Genomic DNA, 18,806 nt, shown 5'->3' with positions numbered 1-18,806 from the left:
GATTCTTTACAAGCTAACTTCTCTTTATGAATTAGATATCCATAATAAGACCTACATTCATACAGGTTATAGAGATATTCGGGAAATCAAATTTGAAGGCGGAATACAAGGTTAATGGCAGGACTGTTAGCAGTGTGGAGGAACAGAGGGATCTTGGGGTCCACGTCCATAGATCCCTCAGGGTTGCCACGCAGGTTGATAGAGTTGTTAAGAAGGCGAATGGTGTGTTGGCCTTCGTTAGTCAGGGTATTGAGTTCAAGAGCCGCGAGGTAATGTTGCAGCTCTAAAGAACTCTGGTTAGACCACACTTGGAATATTGTGTTCAGTTCTGGTTGCCTCATTATAGGAAGGATGTGGAAGCTTTAGAGAGGGTGCAGAGGAGATTTACCAGGATGCTGCCTGGATTGGAGGGCATGTCTTATGAAGATAGGTTGAGTGAGCTAGGGCTTTTCTCTTTGGAGAGAAGGAGGATGAGAGGTGACTTGATAGAGGTGCACAAGATGATAAGAGGCATAGATCGAGTGGACAGTCAGAGACTTTTTCCCAGGGCGAAAATGGCTAACACGAGGGGACATAGTTTTAAGGTGATTGGAGGAAGGTATATGGGGGATGTCAGGGGTAAGTTTTTTTTACACAAAGAGTGGTGGGTGCATGGAACGCACTGCTGGCAGAGTTTGTGGGGGCAGATACATTAGGGACATTTAAGAGACTCTTAGATAGACACATGAATGATAGAAAAATGGAAGGCTATGTGGGAGGGAAGGGTTAGATAGATTGTAGAGCAGGATAAAATGCCAGCACAACATTGTGGGCCGAAGGGCCTGCACTGTGCTGGGATGTTCTACTCTATATAAAAGATCATAGAGAATCTTTGCAAAGGGCAATGAGGCACCTCAGACTTTTGTCAACAATGAAGTATAGCTGAATCAGCTGAAAGGCAGAGCTTCCTTTATTATTCCCCAAGCTGCACAAGGACCTTTGAAGGACATTAATTTTAAGATCCTCCACACTACTCGTCTTTGCAGCCTCCCTGAATGAAATTGCCAGTTTACTGCTAATTTGTGGTGGGTTGTGGGCATTTTATTTCTGGAGATTCATGTCTAGTAGGAGTCCAACTGAAATGAGAGGCGACTTGATAGAGGTGTATAAGATTATGAGGGGTATGGACAGAGTGGACAGCCAGCACCTTTTCCCCAGGGCGGCAATGGCCAATACCAGAGGACATCAGTTTAAGGTCAGAGGAGGAAAGTTTAGGGAGATGTCCGAGGTAGTTTTTTTTTTACATAGAGAGTGGTGGGTGCCTGGAATTTAAAAGACTCTTATATAGGCACATGGACGTAAGAAAAATGGAGGATTATGGGCTGTGTAGGAGGGAAGGGTTAGATTGATCTTGGAGTAGGTTTATATAGGTCGGCACAACATTGTGGGCCGAAGGGCCCATACTGTTCTATGTTCTAAATTTAAATCATTTCTCAATAGGAGGTGACAACTGGCACAGAGATAGGGTATTGATCATATCACCTCAGGGTGGATCTCAACCAACGTCCCTAACAATGAAGAACACTGAGCTTCATTTTCTTCATTAAATTAGAGATCAATGTTTTCCAACTGGTGTTGACATTGTATTTTTGAAGCCCGTGGTTTCAGAAAAACTGTAAATTCTCCAAATTCTGATAGATTGTACTCCACCTTTGTTTCTTATAGGGTCCTACATAATCTTGTGTCCAAACAAAAAAAAATTCTCCTAACCACCTCCTCCATTCTTTACACAATGATCTTAATTTATATTCCTGATGCACTTAATAGATTTTTATTTTCAATATGTTGAAACTTCTATCATATCTCCTTATCATCTCTGTGGTAATGGAAATAACTTGAGCACCTCTCATTTTTCCTTGCAACCAATGCCTCACATTCTTGGTATTATTTAAATAAATGTCATTCAAATTAACATTCTCCTAGCTATGACATTCTAAGGTAGAGTAGCAAAACTGTATAAAATATTCTATTGTGACATATTATTAGTTTAAACAGCTTTAGCGTTAGCTTTGTTTTTACTACTTAATGCTATTAATAAAGCTAGTACTTTTTGAAATGGCCTTTTAAACATATTCTCCTACTTTTAAGCATTTGTCTATCCAAATCCCTGAGTTCAAAACAACTGTAAAATTTTTTATCATACCAAAAGGAGGCCATTTGTTCTTTTGAATCGATACCAATTAAAAATGGGGAATGGAACACTCTCACATTCTATGCCAATTGATACATCTTCATCCTATAGTGGATATTCCTTTTGTTCTCACCACAGTTTGCCCTATGCTACATCCTAGAGCTTGTTTTCTCTTTTTCCCCAGTTCTGATGAACAGACACCAATGTGAAATATTAAGTATATTTCTCTCTCCATGGATGCTACCTAACCTGCTGAATATTCCTTGCATGTTCTATTTATATTTCCAATAACAAAAAGAGTTATTCAGCTAATGTGACCTTCCAGCACTTGGTCCTCCGCCCTGCAGGTTATGGCTCTTCAAGTACTTACCCAAGTGAAAGGAATCTTCCTTAGATCCCCTCTTAACCTCCTACCCGTTACACTAAACCTATGAAATCTGGTTTTATAGAATCTGTTATGGGGGAAAAATTCTTACTTTCAACACTATCTGTGCCCCTTATAGTTTCATATACGTCAGTCAGGATCTCCTCCCAGCCTCCTTGCTCCAAATAAAACAAATCCCGTCTATCTCCTCACAAATGAATGCTCCATACCAGGCAACATCTTGGTAAATATTCTCTGCACCCTCCCCAGTGCAATAACTTTCTCGCTATGGTGCAGCAACCAGAATTACACACTGTACTTTGGCTGTAGCCTAACCAACGTTTGCCTCAGCTAAGAGTCATAAAGCACAGAGACAGACCCTTCAGCCTGCCATGCCTATGCTGACCATCCAGTACATATTTATACCATTCGCATTTTCTAACATTTGGCACACTGTGCCTTGGCGATTCAAGTGCTCATCCACTTGCTTTTTAAATGTGGTGAGAGTACCATGAAGGCAAGTATCCTACATGTCTTCTTAACCACCTTATCTACCCGTGCTGCCATCTTCAGGGATCTTTGGACTTGTACACCACGGTTTCTCTGTTCCTCAATACCCCCAAGAGCCCATTGTGTCATTCCTAGCTTTATAATCCTCCAAAATTGCATTACCCCATGTTTATCAGGATTAAATTCCATCTGCTATTGGTCTGTCCACTTTACCAGCTCGCCAATATTACCCTGTAGTTTAAGATTACCCTTCTCACTATCAACAACACTGCCAATTTTAATGTCATCAGTGAACTTACTCATCATATCTCCTGCATTCACATCCAAATCATTAATGTATATAACACAAAGTGTTCCTGCATCGAGCACTGTGGTAAACCGCTGGTCACAGGCTTCAAATATAAAAGAACAACCCTCCACTATCACTCTTTGCTTCCTACTAGCAAACCAATTTTAGACCCAATTTGCAAAGTAGTCTTGGATCCCATGAACTTTAAACTTTTGGAGCACTTCCTCAATTTTTATCAATAAACCTTTAAGTCTTTTACCATACACCTTTTAAAAATCCACAAATAATGTGTGAGAATCTGGTAATCTATTCAGTTCATACTTAACATTAAATGAACATAAATACAATAATGACCAGAACCCAAATTGATCTGACTATATTCGTTGGGTTTGGATCAGATGTGTATTCCAACAAAACTTTTGGGTTTGGATCACATTGCAGATCAGAATGATTTGCTTAGTATTACCACATGTATCCTTGATTCCTGGTCAATATGGTGCTTTATCCCCTAAAAGATCATATCTGATATTGATATATTTATGGCAATGTTTGGGTGAGGTTTGATATGGGAAAGATTATAATTAATCAGGCTTAACATTATAAATGATCAGACTTGGATCAGATTTTGATTGCCTGAGATTGTCTTGTTTAGATCAGCTTTTAATTTAATATTCAAGCAGACTTCTAATACTGACTCAAAACATGCATGTTAATCAGATAAATAATCTTTATGCTCTGAGTGCATGGGCTTTTGTAACTCCAGAACTTGAGCACATAATGTAGGTTGACACTTTGATGTAGGACTGAGTTATGTAACAGTGACTTAGAGAGTTAATCAGGATAGATGCGAGAAGGATGGCTGAAAAGCCTAGAACTAGCATCACAGGCTGAAAATAAGGGGTGGGCTACTTAGGATTGGAAATGAAAAGAAATTTCTTCATCCTGAATCTTTGCATTTCTCCACAAAAGGCTATGCAGGCTCAGTCATTGTTTGCATTCAAAACAGAGATTGATAAATTCCTGGATATTAGAGGAATCAAATATGGGAATACGGCAGGAGAATGATATTGAAATAGGAGATAGAACATAGAACAGTACAGCACAATGCAGGCCCTTCGGCCCACAATGTTGTGCTGACCTTTAAACTTCACCTAAGACTATCTAACCCCTTCCTCCCACATATCCCTCTATTTTAAATTCCTCCATATGCTTATGTAGTAATCTCTTGAATTTGACCAATGTGCCTGCCTCCACCACCACCCCAAGCAGCGTATTCCATGCCCCAACCACTCTCTGGGTAAAAAACCTTCCTCTGATATCTCCCTTGAACTTCCCACCCATTACTTTAAAGGCATGCCCTCTTGTATTGAGCATTGGTGCCCTGGGAAAGAGGCGCTGGCTACTCTATCTATTCCTATGATCTTGTTGAATGGTGGCCTACTTCTACTTTTTAATGTTCTAATGACTACACTTCATGAAATAAATGTAAGCTCTTCCTTTCTTGTATAATATAAATATACACACAATATTTGCACCATAGGAAGGACCAATGTTTACAATAAACAGTGGACACATTTTTTGGTTAGATCATTTGTAGATATATTTTAATATTCCCAAAGCTAACAATTGTTTTGGCAAATGGAATATTTTTTGAAATCTTAAAGTCAGGCCTGAGTTAATACTTCATTATATCTTATTTGCCAGAAATGTCAGTAATTTTTTGGTCACTGGTGTTGAACTATAGTATTGATCATCTGTAATGGAAACATTTCAATTATTAATTCTGCCATTTTCTTAAATAAGTAATACAATTCTTCTCCATTAAAACAACCAGAATTTAAAGCAGTATGAATTGATAATATTAATTATAATAAAACTCATAAAGAAACAAAATGTAAGTATATAAGACAAGGTAAATAGCTGAAAAGTTAGGAATTCAAATACTTTTATTAATGGACTAATTAGCTCCATTTTTGAAGCATTTCAAGACAACTACATAGTGCACCTGGGCCCATTCATTGCAGTGCATTGGGATTGCAGGTTTGGATTGCAATCCCAATGCAATAGCGGAGGAGCTTTATTTTCTGGCAACACTTCCACATGAGGTAAGCAGCATGGGCCCTGATATTTCCTGCAGGAATTTCACACTAGCGCTTAGCTGACAGCAATTATGTCAGGCCCAGCCTCTAAAAGGACACTTTCCACAAAGGCAACATACCTCTCAAGTCATACAGGTTACCGACTAATTATTATTTTTTATTATCTTCTCTAATCTCATCATCATTAGATAAAATTCTTACAGGACAATCACACTGTCAGATCCTACCTACTAGACATGGTGTGCGGCCCCTGTACTAATAGGACTAACACAATATGTCCAATAAGATAAGGCAATATGACTGGGACCTAGCTGTTCTGGTAGATGTTTTTTGCTAGGGGACACAGAGACTGGCTAGAGTTGTGGCTGTGTAGGATACAACAGACAATGATGAAATACAAAGGCCTGTTAAGTGTGTAATGAACTGCAGTGCACCTTCAAATTGTGCACACAACAGATTCTCCTTTTGAGTAGGCCAATGGGGTTCTCCACCAGGGTCCTGGTGGTCTTTCACTTTCCTTATAACATCATGAGCAAAATGCCAGGGAAAGAGGCATTATTCCCTGCCATTGCTAGTCCTGAAAGGTATTTATCGAAGTGGACTTCCTAAGAATGAAGGAATTAGATGAACTTCTTATATTCAACTGCAACTTGAATACATATTTGGGGAGTAGTATCCCTTGCAGTTTACGAAAAGCTGTGGGTTCCAAAAGGGTGTTTTAAGTGCTATGAGTGCAATCTATAATCAGCTGATCTTTGGGGAAACCTCAACCTCTTCACTGAAGGAAAATTAGAGTCAGTGCCTTTTCCTGGAATAGAGAGTATCAGTGACCTCCCTAATACTCTACTGAACAGTTAATTCCAAAATAGGATGGATCAGCTGTGGCCACTTAAAATGATCCTGAAGCTAGTGTGACAGTGATCTTGACATTAATAGGCTGAGCAGTCCAGTCCAGAGTGTATGGCTGGAGGTCACCCAGAGAATGCTACATCATCTGTAGTGACTGCCTTGGAAAGTCCCAGCCTGTTGAGTCATTGCCTTGGGCAAATGCCTGGAAGCACTCTAAAAAAGAGCTATACAAAAACCAACTTCATTGCAATCAAGGTCGAACATGTTTTGTGATCAAAGTGTATGGTTAAATTTCTGGAGTGGTGCAATTTCACCAGCAATCACTTACCACTCCAGAAGCAATCAATTTCCATTCCTGTAATATCAAGAGAAAAGCATTGCAACACACTTGAATTTCTTGGCACTTTTATCTCCAAACTAAAGTTTTCTCTTAGCATATGGTGTTTGTCAGAATTAATAATTACTCAACTAGAAAACAACCAATTTCTTCTAATCATCCTCAAGTTTCCCGGAGACTCCAATGATCAAACAATTTAGATTCAATTAAACCAAGGAAATAGTAACACTAAGAAACACCAAGGAAACACTAGCACTTCGACTCAGCCAGCTCCATCATGGGCACAGCCCTCCCCATCATTGAGGACATCTTCAAGAGGCGGTGCCTCAAGAAGACGGCATCCATCATTAAGGACCCTTACCACCCGGAACATGCCCTCTTTATGTTACTACCATTAGGGAGGAGGTACAGGAGCCTGAGGACCCACACTCAATGTTTCAGGAACAGCTTCTTCCCCTCCACCATCAGGTTTCTGAATGGTCCATGAACGCATGAAACCACCTTGTTATTCGCCTTTTGCACTATTTACTTTTGTAACTTATAATAATTTTTATATCTTGCACTATACTGCTGCCACAAAACAACAAATTTCATGATATATGTCAGTGATAATAAACCTGATTCTGATTCAGTATTGGTCCATTACTTAATAGGGGCATATTTTTGAACAGCAATTGCTGGTCCCCCTGGCTGTTTCAGATTAAATAATAACTTTCTTGCAATATCCATAATAACAGAGGGAATCAGAATTATGTTTAAGTGGACTTGAACCACAGGATCAGCCATGATCATAGTGAAAATTTGCCTTATTTGTTTTTCTGGAAGTTGGTGTTGCTACCAATGCTAACATATATTGTCTATCTTAAGTACCTTCAAGAATGTGGTGGTGTACTGTCTTTTTGAACTACTGCCATTATTCTAGTGAAGGTACTCCCATGTGTTGTATAGAAAGTTCCAGGATTTTGGCCCAGTTAAGACTAACGAAAGCCAATGTATTTCCAAGTCAGGATGATGTGCGATTGAATGCAGGTTATATCTAGGTTCTTGATTTTCCCATGCATCCGCTTTTTTTGTAAATCCTAATGGTAAAGGACAGGAGAGGTTTGGGAGATGCTGTCAAAGCAGCCTGGATGAGTTATTGCAGTACATTTTAGAGACGGAACTCATTGCTGCATGGCACATTGGTGGTGGTAAGAGTGATGTTTGGGGTAGTGGATGAGCCGCCAGTCAAGAGGGCTGCTTTGTGCTAGATGTTTTTGAATACCAAAAGTGTTTGGAGCTCTACTCATCCAGACAGGTGGTTGGAGCTCCATCATCCTCTTGACATTTGTCTTGCATATGGTGGAAAGACTTTGGGTCCACTAGGAGATCCATCATTGCAGACCAGTCTACAACCTGCTCTTGTAGCCACAGTATTCATGTAACTCATCTTGTTGACCTTATGGTCAATAGTGACCTCTGGGGTGATAGCAATGGTAATACCATTGATTGTCAAAGGTAGACGGTTAGACTCTCTGTTAAGTGGTGGTGCAAAGCTGCTTCTACCTCTTATGTTCTGTGGTAGGAAATTCCATAGATTCACCATACTATGTGTGAAGAAATTTCAATTTTCTTGAAGAACAATTCATTATGCATGTCTTGATGTATTAACACGTTTTGTTTTTCAACATTTTCTTCTATTACTTCTGACTGTAGTGCCAACTTTCTGATACCAAAGTCAATTTTAAACAGGCACCAAAACAGAAAATGCTATGAAGAGAACACTACTTGATAGTGAGAAGCATCACAGTTGAGCTTGGTTCCATGTTTACTTCATGCCAAACACATTCTTTACACCAGGGATCACTGGAGCAAACTGATTTATACTTCTCTCCAACCCAAGGACACTGAAGACTTACTGTGTTGCCCCACCACTGTTCTGACTCATATCAACCTTTTCACAGGGTTCAAACAATAGTGCACTGTTTGGTGGCAGTGCATGGAGTAGGTCGTATTTTGGCTTTGCTCCACTTACCTTTTAACTGCTTATGCACCACCCTTTACTAAGACTTTTATAATACTTTTACAAGATTGATTTTGACTTTTAAGTGTCGGAATGATTACCAGAGCTAAGGCTGAAGCTGATAGCAAGGGTAACGGAGACCCTCAACTCACTTTGGAAGCTATCTCTAAACTGGATAAAAAGCTTGACCAGAGATTTGCCACTTTGGAAATGCTGTTAAAAGATATGGAAGACAGGCAGACCACACTCAGTGTTAAACAACAGCAATTAATTGCTGAACTGGATCAAGCTGGCAAAGAGAGAGATCGCAGGCTGGATTTGCTAGAAAAAGATTTACTGGTGACCAAACAAAGAGTGGAACAGCAAAGACAGAGGATTGTTGATTTGGAAAGCCTCCTTCTCTTCCAATTCCTAAGTTGTGCTTATCCCCTTTTCTTCTTTCCAATTTTAGTCTTTGCTGAAAATCCATCCTCCACTTTCTCCTTTAAAGCATGTATTTTGTAGAACACTTCACCTAACCCGCTGCTGTGCTGGGGCTACAGTATACAGAGAGAACTCATGGTTCGCTGTTTGGCTGGGACTTGATCTCCCATTACCCAAATTATGAATGAAACTGCTTGGCCTTAATTTCACTTGTTGTTTTTCTCAACTTAAAGTTCCTTGAGCAACACTGTTTAGTTATTGATCAGTCATATGGAAATGGTATCCTGAGTCATGGGAGTCACAGTCTATATACTCGTTGAACCTCCTTCATTTTTTCATCTTCTGACTTGTTTGCACTAGCCTTTTCATCAATTTATTCCACACCCCACCTTGAGGATGTAAATATCTTTCTGGTTTTGAGCTCACAGTGATGCTTCCAGTACTGCCATTTCACCCACAATATGGTTTTCATCAGCTCTTCTGTTTTTTGTTCCAGCCAATGCTGTACACATTCTCATCCGAGCCTTCCTTCAGCTTTGACACTCTTGCTTGAGTCTTCACCATTGTATCCATGTTGAGAATCCATGGGACCTTTTACCTTGTTCCACTCAATATCAGTGACATGTCAAGGCGTCTTTGCTTCTGGCTTTGACCTACAAATGTCAGATTTACATTTGGGCATTGATGAAACACGCATCTGCAGTTCTTTGTTTCTCTCACATTTGGGGATTGCTCTGTTAGCAAGTTCTCCATCTTGGTCCCCTAAACAATTACGTTCCATTATTAACACTTTTCAGGATTGTATCTTTGTCAAAACTTGTCATCTTAACTGTAGTAGATGCCTTCAAATGTTACCATGTCTGTGTTATACATTTTGAATATACAGCATTGTCCACAACACTCCTGCACCAACTCTCCACTTCCATACATTGGCTCTGTTCTGACATTATTGTTGCAAACATTTTGTTCTCAAATTCAACAAATACAACAAGATTCCAAGCCAATTCAAAGAACTTCAAAATGCAGATTAGGTGACTGTTTTGCAGAACACCTCTATTCAGTGCATAGGGGCAACGCTGAGCTTCCAGTCACATGTTTCTTCCAATCTGACCTCTTGATCCCTGGCCTCTTAACACTATTCCAATGAAGCTCCATAAATGAACCATACTTCATTTTCTGACTAGACACATTACAGCCCTCAGGACTCTCTGTCTTTAACAACATCTGCCAATCTGCAGTTCAGCAAACACAATACATTCCTTTAATAATTTTGGATAATTATTCTAGTAGTCACATATCTGCCGCATTGACCCTTTTCTCCCTTACACGATCCATTACTCCCCTCTTTCGCCTTACATTATCAACTCTTTTGTTAAAGATACTTACCTTCCATCTTTTCAAAGATCTTCCCTTTTGATCTCTTCTCCCATAGAACCATAGAACAATACAGCACAATACAGGCCCTTCAGCCCACCATATTGTGCCGACCTTCAAACCACTCCTAAGACTATCTAACCCCTTCCTCCCACACATCCCTCTATCTTAAATTCCTCCATATGCTTACCTAACAATCTCTTGAACAAACATTTTGTTCTCAAATTCAACAAATACAGCAAGATTCCAAGCCAATTCAAAAGCCTGGAATTCTAATACTCCTGGCCTTCCCCTCTTCCTGTCTGCCCTCCCCTCTTTTACTGCAGCTTGAAATTTATTTATCTTTAGCTTTTTACATTTCTGATGAAAGGCCATCAACCTAAAATATTAATTCTGCTTTCCTCTCCACATACGCATTTCCAGTATTTTCTGTTTTAAATAAAATGATTGCTGCTCAGAACAGTAGAATTGTCACTTCACCCTGGTTTACATTAGCTTTTAAAACCACTCAGAAATTGTAACATAGAGTAGACTTCAGAAATGATCCTTCCTTTATAAAATTCTTCCTTGACGATGCATATATTACAACTTTCTTTACTGCATCTCAACTCATTAACAGTTTTCCTCATTAGAAGTAATTGTAGGAGTTGATAGCACTGAAAATTACAGAAACATTTACTGTTTAATCTTAGGCACAGCAGAAGAAAACATGGTCGTTTTCTTTTTAAACACAGTGAACTTTTAATGAGGATGTACATCTTTATATTGTTATTATACAAAAATATTGATATGATTACAACTCCTCACCAATTTATGAGCATCGTCATTTGATGTAGCCTAACATTATAAATGCAATATGCACTGTCTCTCTAGGTCACCACCACCAAGTACAACACACAACATAGATGATGACAGCATTGAGTGTAGACTGCAAAGCTTTTAAATTTCAAAGGGAACTTAAAAAACCTGTATGGGTAGCCAGCATAATGTTGATAGCTGTTTCAGGTCACATCTTATTGTCAGATATGACAACAGGAGTTAATTTCATAACATTGTTGGCGCACAATGCCATATACAGAACTGTACCAAATTTCACTTCTGGTGGAAATTCCTTTTTGAGAATGGTGTGCTTCATGGCACCAGTACAGAATTGGACTGTGTTGAGGGTGTCCTTCTTACTCACACTTTAATGTAGAATTTGTGGCTGAAGCCTGAAGAACGTAGTAGTGAATTCCAAATATGATGGATAAAAGTTATAGGATTGACAAAGAAAATTAAGCATTGGACAATTTACAGTAATACAAGTTACTAAATAGATCCATGTTTTCCTATCAGATTAAAATGTCATTTAGTACAATAAAACAAAATTGTACACCTATAATCTTAATTGACTATACAGGCAAAAATAATTTCTGGAACTAAAAAGAATAGCTGGGAGACAGTGATATAATCAAAAGGTTAGTTACTCAACAGTGAAATGACAGTACTGAATTCAATGGTTTAATTATGTTCACAGTAAGGAAAATTCCAGAAAGGATGTTATGATTGACTCAAGCATCAATTTTCAAACAATTTCATAAACACCTACTACATTAAAGCAGTTTTTTCAGGATGTCAGCAGTTAATCTTCAAACAAGCAATTAACTCTGCAATGAAGGAAATATGCAGCATTCAAGCAATGAAAATTATGAAAAGATATGAATTCAGGAACAAATTCCTTTAGAACAAAGAGCAGTATACATGAAAACATGAACTTGCGACCATCAGTAAGTAATCTCACCCAAAATACACATGCAGTCCATCGTAAGACTTCCTCAAGTCACTAAAGTCAAATGGATCTATGTTGTGGGATGCTTTTTTGTGTTGCTTATGTTAAGTTGATATAGACCACAAACATCAGGTATATGAACCATTTTTAGCAATAGATCCTCTAAATGAAGTACATCATTAGAATTATTGCAATACCAAATCAGTGAACTGTCTGACATACATTGGATTAGCAAGATCTGGTATCATCTAGTTCTTTCACTTTCCACATAGTTTGTGCAGCAATTAAAACTGAACATTCAAAATTAATATGTCAGAGCAACAGAAATGAGTTAAGATGCAATTCCTGCATCAGTTACCTACAGAACATTCTGCAGAAAAGTATACGACTACAATGGCAGGAACAGGAACAGAAGCAGTGGCAGATGTACTCCCTCCTAAGCATGATGTGATCAGTTAGGGTTTTCTTACTTATGTCTGCTATACACCTGACATAACACATTGCATCCAATACTCTACCAAACGTCAAAGATAAGCTATCAATGTAACTGATACACTGCCAGAACAGAAACTCTAAGTGTATTGTCAATAATTAAACAGAAGCTAAAAAAAATATCCAATATTCTAAATGACTTACCTTAATCATGAAACAAAAAGCTTTTTAATGGGCAATGCAATATGGACCGTCAGCTGTCGAAAAAAGTTGTCTGAGCTTATTAAATTATTTCACTTGACAATTAGTAATAAAGCAGATTCCAAATGTTATCAAGTGACATCACTTCAAATGCAGAAATCATCAACAACTTACGTATATTTATGAAATAAAAAAATCAGTCAGGCAATATTTCAAGTCCATGTTATTAAACAGAAGTAACACTATTAAAAACAAAGTTAAAACTATTCCAATGGACTACAGCTGGAACGTGCAGACAATTTCTAAAACAGTGCCATTGTCATTAACTAAAATGTAGAATTTCTCATGTCTTGCTCAGCAATATTATACCATTGCATGATGATTTGTCCTGGTTGTATAAAATTATGTTCACTCATTCCCATGTATTCCAAAATATGTGACAGAATTTAATGTTAATATTTGTATGTACTTTAATCAATTTTGGGCACATAAATAAATGAGCCAACCTCTGTGGAAAGAGAAAGGGAATGAACACCAATATTTGTCAGGTATCCTTTCAGTAAAAATTAAACTATGTTGGTTGGTGTAGCATTTTCCAGAAATACGAAGGAAATGTCTGGAACAACAATTAAGTTACAAGGTGCATTAGTACTGGCAGAACCTGTGCTCTAATCCTACCCTGGCATATCACTCAGGGAAATTAAAATAAAAAAAACTGCAGATGCTGGAAATCTGAAATAAAAAGAAAAAATGCTCAGAGCACTTGCAGAAAGGGTGGCAATATTAATGTTTTAAGATGAAGGCACTTTATTAGAACCTCTGTTGTGAGAAAGAGTCTGTGACCTGAAATTCCTGCATCAGTTACCTGCAGAAAATTCTGCGGAAAAAGACATCACTACAGCCCAGTAACAGGAAAAGAAACTCTGACATAGGGTCTTTGACTTGAAATGTTAACTGTTTTTCTTTCCGCGGATGCTGCCTCACCTCCTGAGCGTTTCCGGCAATTTTTGTGTTTACTGAAAGAAATTAGTCATGTCACGGAAATACAGTAAGTTTACTTAAATATTTTTCAAATACTGATGGCCACTTCACACTTAACTAATCTAAAATACAAAACAAACTTAAGATAACAATGTATTAACCAAAGTCTCACAACTTAGTATTCCTTCCCTATCCAAAGACATTTTGTTGTCATGCTGAAGCTTTCTGAACAGGCAAGATCCCTCAACAAGCAGTGTTGATGACTCAGTTTAGGACTTGGTTCATTTAGAAACCTGTGCTAGTAAACATGTAATAAGACATCATCCACAAGTTTCACAACTTTCAAATCAACTTTAGATTGCAAAGTTTTATAATTTTTAAATATCAGTGGCAACTACATCTAATTAGATCACTGCATTCTTAGATCTTTCAAGATATAGATTGGTGAAGTAATACATAAATTAATCAGGGAAAAGGTCTCTATAAATCCAGCTTGAAATCATGAATCATTTACTTCACCTTCATCTGAACCACTGTAACTATTTTTGGCCCTCATGTCACTATCCATTCTTGGTACTGATTTTGATAATTTACCTGGTGAACATTAATGCAAATTGTGTCAATGGTTAAAATTTAAAGAACCCTGAAAACAAGCTAATTTTACTGATGACTGCCCATGGCAATACAATTTTTTGATATCATACTGTACTCAGGAACAAGCTCATTGGTAATCTGATTTTCTAAATTACTTGCAGCGAATGACATATGTAATTCAGCAATCAACTGGGTAACATAGAAGTTATTTCACACAGAAATAATTTCGCTGGATTCCTTTCATCACAAAATAACACCAGCAACTATAAAACCAGCAACTTATTAAATACCGCATTCAATGAACTAGGAAAAAGTTTTCTAATCTTTAGATTTATAATACAACACTTGTTTAAAATGTGTAAAGTCCATCAATACATTTCCCTTACTCTGCTCAACCATTTTTGCTTTGTAGAAGACTTTCTTCACTTACTACTTAAGGTAATAGTCATCCGACTAACTCTCCGATTATGGTCCTTCTGAGCTTGTTGACCTGGCATTTTCTGTGATAAGCTTCGTCTTTGATTTTCAATATTAACAGAACATTTTTTTTTAAATAAGTTTGTTTCTTTCATTCTGACCACTTGTTATTTCAAGTTATAAAAACTGTACTACTGAACTAGAATCCATAAGGAACTAACTGCACTGGAAACACTAAAATTAGGCACAGACAGGAAAATCCCATGGTTAGCAGACTCCTTCTCAACTCCTCCACTTAGAAGAAAATGGCTCAGAAAGGCTTCATTACAGCTAAGGATCATAAAGCTGTTTGGATATTTTAGAACAGCATCCTTCCAATCAGATTGTCAGTGACAGGAAAAGCTGACATCAATCCTTATGAGCCATATATGTATTATACAGGGCAGTTTGCAGATGGTAAGAAACTGGAGAAGGGGCTTACAAGTCAGGCCCTGTTCAAGAAGCATCAACATCACATGTCACTTGTCAGGATAAAATGTGGCAGAGTGCAAAAGTCAAACTATAAAATAGGGAAAACGTGTGACAAATTGTGGGGTAAGCGACAGAAGTTAAATGTGTGTGAAGCAAAGTAGACAGGCAAAGGTGCCATAGAGCAGCACAATCCAGGATAAAAGCTACTTAGTTAAACTTCTGGTACAAAATGTAAAGTCTTTAAATGTTAGGTCACTCTCACTCAAAAGGGAGCATTACACCCATGCTGCTCAGTTATGCACTGGTGATATTTAACAGCAAAGCTAGTTTAACAGTGTGTGCACATATTGAGGGCAGAATGCTTCCTTTGCCTTGGTACTTGTTGACAATCATTAGTCCTGCTACAGTACAATGATGGATAAATGGGATGGTGTAAATTAAGACATGGCTAACAGAGCTTTGGATAATATCAAGTTCTTGAACTGACCTGCACAACCTTAATGGAACACTATGGACTGCCTCCTGCACTACCATGGACTAATCTCTGATTGTGGTTGTTTTTTTGCACTAATGTCTTGTTTTGCACAGTCTGTTTTTCTCTTTCACTGTCTTCTGTGTGTTTTCTAAACCTACGTGCCTGTGATGCCGCTGCAAGCAAGCTTTTCATTGTACTTGCACCTTACTGTACTTGTGCACATGATAACAAACTTGACTTGATTTGACTTGAACTTTACCCAGAGTAAGACAAGGGAAGCCAGCCAGGAGAGTATTGGAGTGGAATAGTCAAGTTTAGAAGTAACAAAAATGCTTGTTCAATGTCCTGTCCTAAACGGCAAAAATTTCCTCCAATATTGGGAAAACCAAATCCATCATTTCTGCTCAGAGTTTCAGCAGCAGATATGCTGAACTGGGCAATGTTGCATTGGTGAATTTAGGTGGTCCAAGTAGCGGTTAAAATATGAAGCCTGGATACCAAATGAATGCCAAGATAGTGAACAGTGTGGTTCCATCTCACTCAAGGAGAGGGATAGATTTTTGTGACAAGGAGTGAAAATGATGGGTTTGGACTTCCTAATATTTTGTTAGGCAATTTTTTTTACTCGTCCAATAATGGATGTCAAACAAATGAACTGACAACTGAGAGACTGAAAGTGGTGATAACATAAATTTGGATGTCATCAACATTCATGTAAAGGTTGACACTTGTGCCACACCCAATAAAGAACAGGCATTGTGTAGACAAAAGTTAACCCAGCACTAATCAATTTTACATACATTTCCAAGATGCCAGTCATTTTAAGGATGGACTTTTTGGAGTGCAAAGGATAGACTTCTTAGTGTCTGAAAGAATAGACTTGGTGAATTCAAGTACTGCTTCTCTGATTTCCAGCTACACTGGTACTCTGCCTGGCACTGCCCCACAGAGTGGTAGTTCATTGTAGCGCTCTTAGGCCTCACAGGTACTTTAAAACAGGCATCTGCTCAGTCTACCTACTATGTGCTGCTGTGCTGGGAACCTGGAGCAAACCTTGCTCTCTGCAGGGATTCCTGCAGCAGCAAATCACCTGCAGCAGAGTGTGGAGAGACTGCCTGCAAGGGCTAATGTTGGTCTGGCCAGGTCAAGCACTGTGATTGCTCAGTGCTGAGACACAAGGTTCAGAGCTGCACCCTGGCTTGCATTATCTTTCTGCACAAGGAGGCAGGTTCCAAGTGCACAGTTCTTCAGTGGCTTGTACAGGTTCCTCTGACCCCCTGAAAGAAAAGTTCCAGCCCTCCACCCCTTCATATTGTGGCATTTACTCATTCCTTGCCAATACTCCCTCTATTGTGGTACGACCCTTAAGGTCTACTTCTTGAGATCACATTGTGAGGAAAGATGCTACTAATGCCTACTGTTGTTGAAACAGAACACCTTTATATAAGGGAGCCTATGGCATTGCATTGAAACTGCTAATGCATTTTGCTAATATTTTTGGGTGCTTTTTGAAATAGATTTGGGGAGATCACTAATAGAATTTAGGGCAGAAAAGTGATACAGAGATATATCTAGGCCCATATTTTTGGATCTTACTGCTGAAGGGCAACATGTGGATTGAAATAGAAGAGGGGCGATGTTTCCCCTGACTGGGATGTCCAGAACCATTTGGTTTGGTCAACCAAGCCAAAGGTTACAGACACCTTGAGGGTTAGAGTACCTTTGTTACTGTCACACAGGATCTCATTCATGACTTTGATCATTTTGGTACTGTGCCAGAGCACAAGCCTGATTGAAGTAATTTTTACAAGGTGTTTGGGTATGATGCAGCACTGACTTGGGAGCCTACCACACATTCAAAAGACCTGGGAGTGAAAAGGAAAAATGGAGGTGGGACTGAGGCTTGCAAGGGCAGAAGAGTTCAAAAAATATTTTGACAGTGATAAGGCAGGTTTGAAGGATAAATGGTTTTATTTGAGGATGGAGAATGTTTCACGACATCAGTTAACATAGAGGCCATTAAAGAAAACTGCACAGCGTGAGTGATCTGGAGATGGGATTCATGGGCAGCATGATTCCTTTAAGAAAGAAGAGCTGGTTAGGTTATCAAATAAAAAACAAAACAAAAATGAAAATACTTCACAACTTTAGAGATATAATAAATCTTTTAAGTGGTTGCACATTCTATGTTTAACCATCAGATGGCAGTGAATCATGACTCTCAAAGATCATAGTAATACAAACAGCAAAGAGCTATCAATGGAATGGGCGGAACTTTCATCTTCAATAGTTTGTATGGGATTAGCTACCCATCATCCCTAGCTAGTTAGTTTACTTAACCATTGAAGCCAAAAATTCTGAAGTACAAATGAAGACTGAAACATAAAATTATATATTATTCTTTTTAATTTGAAGAAATTCTTTTTATTTGCCCTCTTTAGATATAGTTTAGCAATTTACTGAAATAGAATGAACCTTCTCCATCTATTCTGAATATTGGAACAACCTTGGTATCTTACTAAATGAGAATGAAGATCCACCATGTAATTGATTTTGTTCTAATATTTTTGTTTAAGAAGTAGTTACAGATGAAATCATTAAGTAAACTATTGGGGAAAAACTGAACCTTGAATTTATGCAAAGATGGATATGCACAAACAAACGTACATACGCGGAGAAATGCACTGAGTGAACCTTGGCATCAACTCATTAATTGAAGTTGCACTAACAGCATTAGTAAATTCGAAGCCGGCATCTGCGATGATGTTAGCAGGATTTACAATTCCAATAATAAAAACCTTGTGAAATGAGGAGAACCAAGTCAGCAAAGAAAGTAAACAAATATATCCAAGTTCAAAATTATATGCAACTTAATGATTCTAAAGAGCAATTTTGATAGGCAAAGACTTATCTCCCAGTGCAATTTGTCTGAACAAAGTCCAACTGGTTCAAAAGATTGATTAAGTTCAGGCAAGAAATAATGTCCTTTACAAATTGGACTTTGAAATTTTTTTGCAATTTAAACAACTGCTCATCCTCCAAAATCAAAT

At 38.3% G+C, this 18,806-nt stretch overlaps 1 protein-coding gene across 6 annotated transcripts in view; it reads right to left on the bottom strand.

Annotated features, from left to right (window-relative positions):
- The window catches only part of LOC127573799 (ena/VASP-like protein), a 172,307-nt gene that overhangs the window by 35,869 nt on the left and 117,632 nt on the right, over positions 1-18,806 (bottom strand). The window lies entirely within an intron of this gene.

Source organism: Pristis pectinata, chromosome 1, assembly GCF_009764475.1.
Source record: "Pristis pectinata isolate sPriPec2 chromosome 1, sPriPec2.1.pri, whole genome shotgun sequence".
Lineage (NCBI taxonomy): Eukaryota > Metazoa > Chordata > Chondrichthyes > Rhinopristiformes > Pristidae > Pristis > Pristis pectinata.
The sequence above is the reverse complement of the archived record's forward strand: the minus strand, read 5'-3'. Positions and strand labels throughout refer to the sequence as shown.